The sequence below is a fragment of the Microcaecilia unicolor genome, chromosome 10, assembly GCF_901765095.1.
Source record: "Microcaecilia unicolor chromosome 10, aMicUni1.1, whole genome shotgun sequence".
Taxonomy (NCBI): domain Eukaryota; kingdom Metazoa; phylum Chordata; class Amphibia; order Gymnophiona; family Siphonopidae; genus Microcaecilia; species Microcaecilia unicolor.
The window spans coordinates 28,157,644-28,170,343 of record NC_044040.1 but is presented as its reverse complement, the minus strand read 5'-3'; the positions used below and the strand labels follow the sequence as shown (position 1 = coordinate 28,170,343).

General features: G+C 43.3%; 1 protein-coding gene across 1 annotated transcript in view; it reads left to right on the top strand.

The window, feature by feature from the left end:
* Nucleotides 1-12,700, top strand: part of RSBN1L (round spermatid basic protein 1 like) — a 73,890-nt gene that overhangs the window by 24,927 nt on the left and 36,263 nt on the right. The gene's annotated exons all lie outside the window — the stretch shown is intronic.

The window sequence follows — 12,700 nt, the reverse complement described above, 5'->3', positions numbered from 1 at the left end:
TAACATCAAAATGTTGAAACCAATTAGGCCAATCTCATTTTCCCCTTCCCCACGCAGCTGTCATTGCTGTACTCTCAAAACAAAGTAAGCAAACCTATGAGCTGCTACATCCACGTTGTCACTCTTTATTGTTAAAAAAAAAAAAATCCTTTATCCTCCACCTTTTAAGACACTGTCTATCCTGCTAGATAGTGATGGCACAAGGAAAGAAGTTTGGTCCAGTGAAGACTAACTCAAAATAACCTGTTTCTTAGCTGGGCCCTAGTATTACCATATTAAAAATGCAACCATATCATTCCTCTGTGGCTGTGTTCCACTAATGTTAAACAATTAACTGGATTTCTTGAAAGGATTATATAAACGTAGGATGCATGACTAGGGGCACAAACATACACTTATTTATTCAATATCACAATTGCACATGTAGAGCCACAAAACAACTTTTTAGGGCAGATAATGTTCCTTTTATTATCGACCAGATAGAGGTAAGAGTTTTCAGTTTTGGCACAATATAAGTCATCACAAGAACAAAATATAAGAAAACCAGTGGACTAAATTAGGGGGCTTATAGCCCATTTATGTTTAAACAAAAGAGATCTGCATGAAACAAAATATTTATTTTTTATTTTGACTTATAAAACTACTTGCCCCTGAAACACATTCAACACAGAATAATCCCTTTGTGTATCTAAAAGGTAAACGTCTACAAAACAGATGAAGATGTGATTCCATGTGCCCCAATGAAAGGAGAGTTTAATTCTACTTCCCATTTAATTTCAGCATATTCTATCATCTTTATAACACCAGGCTTCCGAAGGCAGATTGCCAACTACATTTAAGATGAACCCATCAGGAAACAGGATAGCCTCACATCTATATAAAAGAACAGTGAAGAAAAATGAACACAAACTAGAGTTTAGAATTGCAGTTTCTTCCAGCTACAATAATTTTTGAAGCTGTTTTAGTGATATTCAATTATTTCCTCCACCTTTTTAAGTTTGCTTGCTTCGTTTTGAGTGACCTGAAATGACAGCTGCGCGGGGGAGGGGGGAGGATGGAAATAGATTACCCAAATGGGATTCCTTGCTTACAGTGGACTTTCTCCTCCCCCCCCCCGAGAAAAAAATGGCGCCTATGTGCCTCTCCTTCCCGCTCTCCCCGTCTGCGTGGTCACGTTTACTGCCCTGAAGCGCCGTTCTCCCTCCAGCACCGGTGATTCCCATAGCCTTCTGCAAGCGTCGGGGTCTCTCCTCAGGCGCGTCCCACCTCTGCGGAAAACAGGAAGTTGTATTACAGTACACGAGACGCGCCTGAGGAAAGGCTCTGATGCTTGCAGAAGGCTGACTATGGGAGTCACCAGTGCCGGAGGGAGAACAGCGCTTCAGGGCAGTAAAGTGACGATGGGGAAAGCGGTCAGCAGAGGCGCATAGGTGCCATTTTTTCTAAAAACCTATTTGGGGAGGCGACCGCTCCCGCTGTGCCCCCCCTAGCTATGCCACTGGAATGAATAGGACACCAGAAGAGAATTTCAAAACTATCTGAGTGATACAGGAGTAATAAATGAAACAAATGTGTGAAAGCATGCAAAGCATGGCTCATGATATTGTCTGCCCCTCCATATTTGTGTGTGTGCATTTCATGTATCTGTGGAGGATTGCTTGGAGGTGGTGGTTCAGTTTGCTAGGGGGAGGAGATGGGGTTTGAGGGTGAGGGCAGTTTTGTGGGATTGTGTTGAAGTTACGAGGATAGTTCTTGGAAGTGGGGCAAGTTGTAAGGTGATGGAGCAGTTTGCTAGGGGGAGGAGATGGGGTTTGAGGGTGAGGGCAGTTTTGTGGGATTGTGTTGAAGTTACGAGGATAGTTCTTGGAAGTGGGGCAAGTTGTAGGATGATGGAGCAGTTTGCTAGGGGGAGGAGATGGGGTTTGAGGGAGAGGGCAGTTTTGTGAGATTGTGTTGAAGTTACGAGGATAGTTCTTGGAAGTGTGGGGCAAGTTGCAGGGTGATGGAGCAGTTTGGGGGTAGCTTTTGGGGCTAGGCAGTTAGTGTTATAGTGTTGGGGCAGTTTGTGGGGGAAGGTACTTTTTGTGGGTGAGAGGTGGTGATGCAGTTAAGGGAGGTTAATTTTTTGGGGGTGGGGCAGGTTGCTGGGGCACTTTCCAGGTGTATTATGAGTGTAGGGAAGTTGCAGGGATAGATTACTGCTACTATTATTTAGCATTTCTATAGCGCTACAAGGCATACGCAGTGCTGCACAAACATAGAAGAAAGACAGTCCCTGCTCAAAGAGCTTACAATCTAATAGACAAAAAATAAAGTAAACAATAGATTATGGGGATTGGGCAATTTGCAGGGGCTGCATAGTGGAGGCAGATTGTGCATTAGTGGTAAAGATGCAGGAAGCAGTTTGTGAGATTTGGGCAAGTTTCACGAGGTAGTTTATAGGGGTGGGGTTAGTGAGAAAGTTGCAGAGGTGGGGGCGGAGAGGTAGTTTGCAAGGAAGAATCTTCTAACTGCTGTATTTCACTGTCTGTAAGTTCTGATACAGAAACTGTAATTCCTTCTCATAGAAATTCACTGGGCCATTTGGGGGGGGGCAGGGGGGTTTAGTTCTTTGGGACCCCAGTCTCCCCCTCATGCCAAATTCCATTCCGTTCTGTTAAATTTTCAAAGTTATTTTGGCCGATGGGCATCTTTTATATAATTCTTTTCAACTTATGTTGGGTTGGAAACAATAAAAATAAAAATTCATCTGGCCTAGTTATTGTTTATTTTGGGCCTTACAGACTTCCACACTTTCATCTGGTAAGAAGTTTATTTGAATATGGCCATGAAAAGCCTAAAATGACTTTCACTTAGTTTTCTCATAGATCTGTGAAGCTTTAAAAAGAGAGAACCAAAAACAAAGTATCTAAATTGTTTCACATCGTTCAGGATTTTGCAAGGTTTGTGATATTAATGCTGGATGATTTCACATTGTGTGTGGTCCAATCAGAATATGCAAAGCATGTAAAGTTCTCCATGGCATATTTCAAAGCCATAATATTCTGTGCTACTAATGTATATAAGTAGAATTTGGGATAAATCTGTAATACTATATAGATGTTCAGCTTGCTGCATCCTTTAGCTCTTAGTAGTAGAAATAATGAAAAATTCAAACTCTCAAGTTGAAACTTGTTCTGCTAACAGAAGGTGACCTTAAATTCATATGCTTCAATAATAAATTGAAAATAGCAGACACGCATAAATAATTCTGAGATATTAAAAATAAAAACTTCAAATGGAAGAGCCCTGGCTCAGTTAGAGAGCCCAACTTTTAGCTCAAACTAGTAAAACATGCCTGTTTCTGGAGGAAATGAAACGGGCACTAGCAAGGTTTTCCTCCCGAACCCCCCCTCCCTACCCACCCCTTCGGCGTTGTGAAGCCACTGACCGCCATTGCTCCGCACCTCGTCAACACACGCCACCTTCATCCACTGACGCCATTGCTCCACCTTCAATCTTTGATGCCATTGCTCCGCCCTCTACGTCATCACGTTTGACGCGAGGGCGGGGCCCAGACACAGTGATTTCGGTGGCTTCACCACCACGAACCCTTCAAACCCAAAGGAAGTGCCCGCAGGAAGTGACACTGACGTCGGTGTCCTCAGAACGTTGAGGGTGAGTTTTATTATATAGGATAGTTCTGTCTTTAGCACTACTACTACTTAACATTTCTAAAGCGCTACTAGGGTTACGCAGCGCTGTACAATTTAACAAAGAAGGACAGTTCCTGTTCAAAGGAGCTTACAATCTAAAGGACGAAATGTCAAGTTGGGGCAGTCTAGAGTTCCTGAATGGGGGGTATAATGGTTAGGTGCCGAAGGCGACATTGAAGAGGTGGGCTTTGAGTAAGGATTTGAAGATGGGCAGGGAGGGGGCTTGGCATATGGGCTCAGACAGTTTATTCCAAGCATAGGGTGAGGTGAGGCAGAAAGGGCGGAGCCTGGAGTTGGCGGTGGTGGAGAAGGGTACTGAGAGGAGGGATTTGTCCTGTGAGCAGAGGTTACGGGTAGGAGCGTAAGGGGAGATGAGGGTAGAGAGGTATTGAGGGGCTGCAGATTGAGTGCATTTGTAGGTTAGTAGGAGAAGCTTGAACTGTATGCAGTACCTGATCGGGAGCCAGTGAAATGACTTGAGGAGAGGGGTGACACGAGCATATCGGTCAAGGCGGAAGATGAGACGCGCAGCAGAGTTCTAGATGGATTGAAGGGGGGATAGATGGTTAAGTGGGAGGCCAGTGAGGAGTAGGTTACAGTAGTCAAGGCGAGAGAGTGGATGAGAGTACGGGTGGTGTGCTCAGAGAGGAAGGGGCGAATTTTGCTGATGTTATAGAGAAAGAAGTGACAGGTCTTAGCTGTCTGCTGGATATGCGCAGAGAAGGAGAGGGAGGAGTTGAAGATGACTCCGAGGTTGCGGGCAGATGAGACGGGGAGGATGAGGGTATTGTCGACTGAAATAGAGAGTGGAGGGACTCTTTAGGGAAAAAAATAGGGATTGGTGGAATACCCCCAAAGTATTAGAAAATGGGGATTTAAAAAAAAAAAAAGTTCTGGTAGAACTGCTCTCAGAAGAATCATATCTGGTCAGACCGCACAGAAAACGAAGCGGTGTCGCATGTTTGTGTATACATATATGTATATATAAGTGTCAGCATTAAACATGACATAACATTAAATTTAGTAAACAAATTTCTTGATGGGATTATATTTAGCAAACTTCAAAAATCAGTTAATCAAACAGCTAGACCTAATATCACAATAGGTAATTACAGGAAGAACACTTCTCCCAAAGGGAGACCCTGGAATAAACTTCCTTAGTCAGTACGTCAAGTTCCATCTCTGGCCGTATTTAAATCTAGGCTAAAAGCAGCCCACCTTTTTAAACTCCTTTTAACGCCTCCTAACTTCTATTCACCTGTTCAGTATCCATGCCTGTAATTCCCTTATCCCTTATTTGTCCTGTTTGTCTTGATTAGATTGTGAGCTCTGTTGAGCAGGAACTGTCTTACATATTAGTGTACAGCGCTGCCATATGTCTAGTAGTGCTATAGAAATAAGTAATAGTAGTAAAATAGCAACAATGTTACACGTGTATGTACGCATATACATGCATTAACTGCCAAAATTCTGCCTAAGTGCTATTCTGTAAAAGTGCTTAACTTACATAGCACATATTTTAAAGGGGGATACACATGGGCAGAGCTCAAACTTTTCTATATAACTCATAGTGTTATTTATTGGAACTTAACTGCCTTAACAGCAAAACAATAGTAAAATAACAAAGAATAAACATAAATACAATAAATAAGATAAACTTGAAAATAGTAAATTGACACCTAATAATAGAACTACCATGAAACTATATCAAAAGTATACACATTTAACAACACTGGAATTCAAATACCAAAGATATAATACAATGTTAGCATAATACTAATGATTCACCTAATAAGCTTGCATTAGAAAATTCAACTAACAGAGATATTCTGCTAAAAGGTTTCTGCAATACGGCTTACCGTTTATATAGCTGAGGGACCAAGAGCAGATATATGATGGGAACAAGATGCATTATGCGCATATCTGCAACATTTTAAGTACTAACAGACACCAGCACTTACACTAGCCATGGAGCCGGTGTAACTTTTAAATGCGTATTTAAGCAGTTCTAGTATTGTATAAAGAAAAAGTAGGTACCTATGTTCTTTATAGGATAGACTCCTACCAGGTGCCCAGTTACAGAATTGTCCTCTGCATATAGGTTTGAAGGTAAATGTCCAGAATTAGTCTCCACCCTTAAATTTGACAAGCATTCTGATCAATAGAAGGAATGAATGACAATCCACCCCAACAAGCAGGGAAAAAAGTAATAGAATTTGGGGGAAAAAACCCAAACAAACCCTATTTATTTAAAATTGGTAAACAAGGAGCCATACATTGATTAAAACCAACTCAAAAATGGTTAAGGAGAGGTGAATTTAAAACTAAGGATTGGAGTGGCAGTTACAGCACCGGATAGTGGATGACAGACAAAATGGTTCATAGCAATTATAGAAGAAAATAGTAAAACAGATGTACAGCCATTTCCAACTCTGTCCTACAGACTCTACCTCTCCCTCCTGATGTCAGAAAATCTGTTTATAATAAGGTAGCTTATTGTATCTCTCCACACTCGTCCTTCCCTACACCCCTTCCCGTGCACTCCGCACCATGGATAAATCCTTCTTATCTGTTCCCTTCTCCACTACTGCCAACTCCAGACTTCGCGCCTTCTGTCTCGCTGCACCCTACGCCTGGAATAAACTTCCTGAGCCCCTACATCTTGCCCCATCCTTGGCCACCTTTAAATCTAGACTGAAAGCCCACCTCTTTAACATTGCTTTTGACTCGTAACCACTCGCCTCCACCTACCCTCCTCGCCTACTTCCTGTGCACATTAATTGATTTGATTTGCTTACTTTATTTTTTGTCTGTTAGATTGTAAGCTCTTTGAGCAGGGACTGTCTTACTTCTATGTTTGTGCAGCGCTGCGGACGCCTTGTAGCGCTATAGAAATGCTAAATAGTAGTAGTAGTAGCTTGTCTCATATACTGCAAATTGTGTAAACACGGTTACATTGTTACTAGAAAAGCATTGAGCTCATGACCCTAAGAAAACTGTAGGAAAATGAAGAGGTTGCAGTCACCTGGGACATTTCCATTCCTACTGGTAAATCTGATACAGGAAAACATGAGAACAATCTTGCAAGTAATGACACTGCTAAGTGGCTATTCTGTGTTATGTAGAAAAACAGAAGATCCTCAAATACCAAACAGTGCAATTAAGAGTCTGAGAAACTATGGTAAAAACATACAGGAACAATCCCAAATGGTACCTCTTGTTTGATGAAAGAATGCTCTTTGGCACAATGCAGGTGGTACTGAGCATCAGCAGTGGATTTGAGGTGATACCCAACATACCTTGGCTTAGGCATGAGGTTCCATACTATCATGGTATGCACAAAAATACAAGTAATCTTTGCTAAAACTATTAACTCAGAAACTCAAAAGTACCTTACTGAAATCTGAATTTCATGGGGGTTTTTTTCATTTTTTTATTTTTTTTTAATGGAGGATAAAAGGATTTTAGACTTTTATGCCCTCAGAGTACTAGACTGTCTTCAGACATTAATTTATTATTTGTTAGTATTCTATAAAACCCACCTCCTCTACTTCACGTATAAATAAGATTAAGCTCTCTCAGCATTAGGAAATACAAAGGAACTCTCCTCTCTTACAGGCCAATGCAGTATGATTCAACTGGAAAGAGAGCAGGGATTCTATTCCAAGCATCTACTATAATAAAACTCACCCTCAACGTTCTGAGGACACTGACGTCAGTGAAGCCAAGCTCTGACTTCCTTCAAAAAGGTTCAAAGGTTCGTGGTGGTGAAGCCACCAAAATCGCTCCAACGAAGGGGTTGGCAGGGAGGGAGGCGGGGGGTGGGAAATCGCTCCGGGCCCCGCCCTCGAGGGCGGAGCAATGGCAGAACAACGAAGGGGTTGGCAGGGAGGGAGGCGGGGGGTGGGAAATCGCTCCGGGCCCCGCCCTCGCGTCAAACGTCATGACGGGGCGGAGCAATGCCAGAACAACGAAGGGGTTGGCCAGGGAGGGAGGGAGGGAGGTGGGTGTTGGCGACGAAAACCTTGCTAGCACCAGTTTCATTTGCTCTGAAATGGGCTTCTTTTACTAGTTTTTTTAATATTAGTATACTTGAATTTACATCTTGAAATTAATTCAAAAGAATTACACATAATTTCTTTACACTAAAGAACAAAAACTAAAGAGAAACGCATCTAGCCCATATCCAGAGGATACAGCTGTCTAAAAAAAAAGTAAAGAAAATACAATTAAAATTAACCTAAGAGTAGAAACAACATAATAAAACTCAGTTAGTCTTTTCTTAGCATCAGCAGCAGATGAATCCAGAAATTTGTGGGTTGTGACCATCTACCAGCAGGTGGAGATACAGAGCGCTGAACTGAGCTGTCTTATAGGATGGAATTCTGCTTGTTCAGTCAGCGTTCTCTGTCCCAAACAGAGGGATTGACCGTCTCTTCCAAGCTCCTGTTCTGGGTCTCTCAGTTTAGAGCTATGTAGTGTGCGGCTGAGTGGGGCTGCATTTAGTTAGGTACACGTGGTTATCCCTGGTCCCTCCCCCTCCATGATGTCCTCTCCAGGCCTTCTCCTTCCTCAGAACAGCTGAATTTGTTAAAAAAAAAAAAAAAAAAAGCAACAGCATACACGTTTGTGTTTGGCACCATGGAGGCAGGCAGGCCTTGGAAGATCCATGGGGTGAGTGGGTTTTTTTCAGTTTTATTTCTCAAAATGCAGCTTACCGCAGTAGCGGTTTTCTTTCTTTAGCCTCTGCAGCAGATGAATCCAGAAACTGATGGGTTGTGTCCATCTACTAGCAGATGGATATGGAGATTACCAAACTGAAGGCAGTGGTACTACACGACCAGCCCCTCCTTCACTCGTCAGAAGGGGGTGAGATGGGTCAAAGGCCCAGTGCAGTCCACAAGCCATTTATTTAGTAAGGCTGCTGCTGCCACTTTTGCAGGGCTGAAAACTTGCTGACAAGGTAAACTGGGTTGGAAGGGGACCTAAGAGAGAGCTGCCAGCAGCCCAGGAAGGGAGGGAGAGATGTCAGACTTCAGGCAGGGGAGGGAGGAAATTGAGCAAGAACCTCGCGTGGGGAGGGAGAGAGAACCGTGGGCAGGGCAAAAAGGGGAAGGAGAGATGCTGGACTGTGCACGGGAGATGGATAGGAGGAAGGGGAAATAGAGATGGATGGAGAGAAGGATGTTGGGCCAGCTGTTGAGGCTCGTATTTATTAAGAAATAATAATGGCATACTGTTTCTCAATTTTCAAGAGCAATATAATTTTTTAGATTTTAGTATATCAAGTGAACTAGTAAACATAATGTATTTGGGGCTGAATCAAATACGAATATTCGATATAGCCCTAGAATGAATGTTTACCTAAATAGTGTTGTTTTTCTTTTATCTCTTAATATGGAACCATGGCATAGCCAGGAATTTTTGACCGGGTGTAACAGTGCGTTCTTTAAATCATGAACCTTCTTTCTGTGTATTCCAAGCCTTGTTTTGGTGCTCCAGTAGCCTCTCAGGAAGCCTCATTCTGGTTCCCCAGTAGCCTCTCTCAGGGAGCCTCATTCTGGTGCTCCAGTATCCTCACTTGGTGTATTTCCAGCCTCATTCTAGTTCTTTCAGTGCATTCTAAGCCTTACTCTGGTGTCCACACTGAGCAGGCAGGGGGTGCATATGCAACAGACACACCTTGTACAGATATGCCACTGTTCAGGATGTATACCATTTGGTCCAGGCAATTTGTTTCTCTTCAGTTGGTCAAATTGCCCCATTACATCTTTCAGGTTTACAGAGATTTTTTTTCAGTTCTCTGTACTCATCACCATTAAATACCATTTCTAGCACGGGTATCTCCCTACATCTTCAATAAAGACCGAAACAAAGAATTCATTTAATCTCTGCTATGGCCTTGTCCTCTTCTGAGTGCTTCTTTTACCCCTCGGTCATCCAGTGGATATCCTGAAACTTGACTGGCTGGGTGTATCCTGAGGACTGCATTGAGAACTTCTGCCTTTAGAACTTAGCAGCTGTCATCTTAATGTTTCATTTCTTCTAAAGTGTAATTTCAGCAAAATAAATGGTATATGTATTTATGCAGATGCATGTGCGGTTCATTTAAAGAATATAGAAATGCCCGACAGCTGAATAAATAGCTGATTGCTCTATCAATCTGTCTGCATGAAATGACCAGCTTCTAATTTGCTACTGATACTTAAAATCTCACGTAGTCTTATTTTCAGTGTCCAGCCACAGAATGTAAAGAACATTGCAGCAAACAGTTTGAGGTGTTTTTTAAAAATTTATTGCATAACTCCTTTTTAAAAATTTATTTTCAGATCTTATTAAGGACAACAGAGTTAGAGAGAGAGGAAAGGAGAAGCAAAGAGTAAAAAGGAAACACAAAATTATGAATGAAATCAAGAAGGAGAATGGAGAAGTGAAAGTGGTACAAAAAAGTAAGTTCAGTTGAATTATAGCATCTTTATCGGACTATATTTTGAGAAATCGTGCTTGCAACATCTTTGTGTGTTAAAATACTAGATATAGATAGTATAACGTTCTAAAATGTGTTGAGGTAGATCTAAAAATACAGTGGAAACAGGGTAACATAATTCAGTTTAACTCGATTCTTTCCTGGGTTCAGTGCGGTTTACATTCTAGGTGAGACAAAAGCAAATAGTGTTAGTGTGAGGTTTAAGAAACAGACCATTGGATTAATGCATGAGACTAAAAACATTAAGGAAAAGATAATGGATGGTACTTGGAGGTAGAAGTCATGATGAATTGTTATGAAGCAGTCTTTGGGAAGAGAGAGGTTTTTAGCTTCTTTCTGAAGTGGAGATAGCTGTTTTCTGTTCTGGTGGGATTAGGTAGAGAGTTCCATATTTTGACTCCAAGAACGAGGAATAGAGAAATGAAAATCATCTTGATTTCTAATTGTCTTTTGGAACGTTGATTCTACCATCAGTTGTTGTTTCAGTCTGTTAGACTGAACCAGACATAGCGAAGCGGTCTTAGTCAGCAGTTCAGAGGTGAAGAAGCCTGGTAAGATTTTAAAAACTAAACAAGCAGCTTTGAATCTGAGTCTTTCTGCTATGGGAAGCCAGTGCAGTTTGTTTAGATGAGTTGAAACACTAGTGTATCTAGTCAGTCTGTATACAGCTGTGTTCTGTATGATTTGCAGTTTTTTTTTTTCTGATATTGACAGTTAATATCAAGAAATAGAATGTTGCAGTAATCCAAGTGAGGTAGAACTAACATTTGGACTAGTAGTGCAAAGGCTTTTGGTCAAAGAAAGATCTGAGTAGACATAGCTGTCTGATTTTAAATAGCGTTTTCTCTGTAGCTTGTTAATAATGGAAAGTGAAGGTGAGTGAAGAGTCAAACAAGACCCCTAATACTCTGGTTTCAAATTCGACTGTAAAGATTTGATCATTGGTCAAGGATATTGATGATAGGACCTCAACTCCCTGATTTTGGAACCACAGGACCTTGGGTTTTTTGCACATTCAATTTCAGTTTATTGGTCAGGGCCCAGGTGCTGACAGCAGTCTTCCTTGTCATCAGCAGCAGATGAATCCATTACGAATGGGTTGTGTCCACCTACCAGCAGGGGAGATAGAGAACACTGAAAACCATAGTGCCTCTCAGTATTCTCCCAGCAAGGTTGGACGCAGCTTATTCAGCTCCTTCAAGAATCTGCCTGGGGTGGCTCCTGTGCTTTTGCCAGTTGTAGCAGGGGTGTTGTGGCTATTGCAGCTTCACTTTAAAGGCACATAGGTTAGCCCTTTCCCTTCCTTACCCTTCCCCCTATGTGGATGCAGGCATATAGGTGTGCCCTGTCTCTGCCTTTCCCACTCTCTTCTATGTGGATGCAGGCACATTGGTTCGTCCTTTCCCGCTCTTCTGGACCTCCGGGGTGCCTCTGTAGCTGTTGCCTCTAACTTTCCTCACAGCGTTAAAAAAAAAAAAACGCGACGCGCTTGTTAACGCTGCGATTCTGAGGCTATCTTTTGTCTGTGCAGCATGACCGGAGCTCTGGGACTCTGTTGAGGTAAGAGCGTCTTGTAGCTCCTCCGGGGAGGGCCCGCGATTGGGCGTTTTTGGCACAAATCCGCCATTTTGAAATTTTCCTCTGTTTTCGGCGATGGCTGCGGAGGCTGTTAAGCGCTGTTCACGTTGTGGCAAGCACAGATCAGCAGCGGGGCTCTGTAAACCGTGCTCTTCAGACATCAGGACCGGCATGATCATGGCGAGCGATGTCTCTTCCCGCTCGGTGGAGCTGGCAGCGGGCGCCATCTTGGATACACATCATGGTCCGACCCCCGCAGGAGCGGGGAGGGGTCTGAGTCCGGAGGGGAGTCTCGGATGGAGGCTACCAGAGGAGCTGCTTGCCTCAGATTGGAACCGGGAGGCCAGGGTGAGCCTTTCTCCCCTGAGTTTGTGTTGCTTTTACAAAAAGCGTTCATGTTAAAGAGGGCTCTGCCGTAGGTATCTGACTCTGTGTTGTTACCTGGTTCCCCTCTGGTGGAGGCCGGCCCGGGATTGCCATCAGGCATTTTTTCCCCAGACAGTTGGCCGCAGGACAAGCGTAGAAAGATAAATTCCCCTTCAGAGAGTGGCGCACCTCCCCCCCCCCCCCCCCCCCGTGGTCGGGCTGTGGGGATTCTGAAGGGTCTGGCAGGCCTTCGTGGTCTGAGGAGCCAGAGGAAGGTGCCGGATTGCCACTGGATCCAGATGATCCCACCGCGGTTAGGATTTTCCACCGCGAGGAGCTGCTAGCGCTTATTTCTGACGCCTTGCAGGCCCTCTCTATTGAAGATCCTGCGCTTGGCGAGGCCTCCTCGGGTAATCTGAGGATGGCAAGTACTAAGAAACCTGCTCGAGCTTTTCCTTTGCATGACTCCATCCAAGAGCTTATTTCGGCTCAATGGGCTGACCCCGAGGGGCCTTTGAAGGTTGCCAGGGCAATGGGGCACTTATACCCTCTTAGTGAGGAGCACTTGGCACGC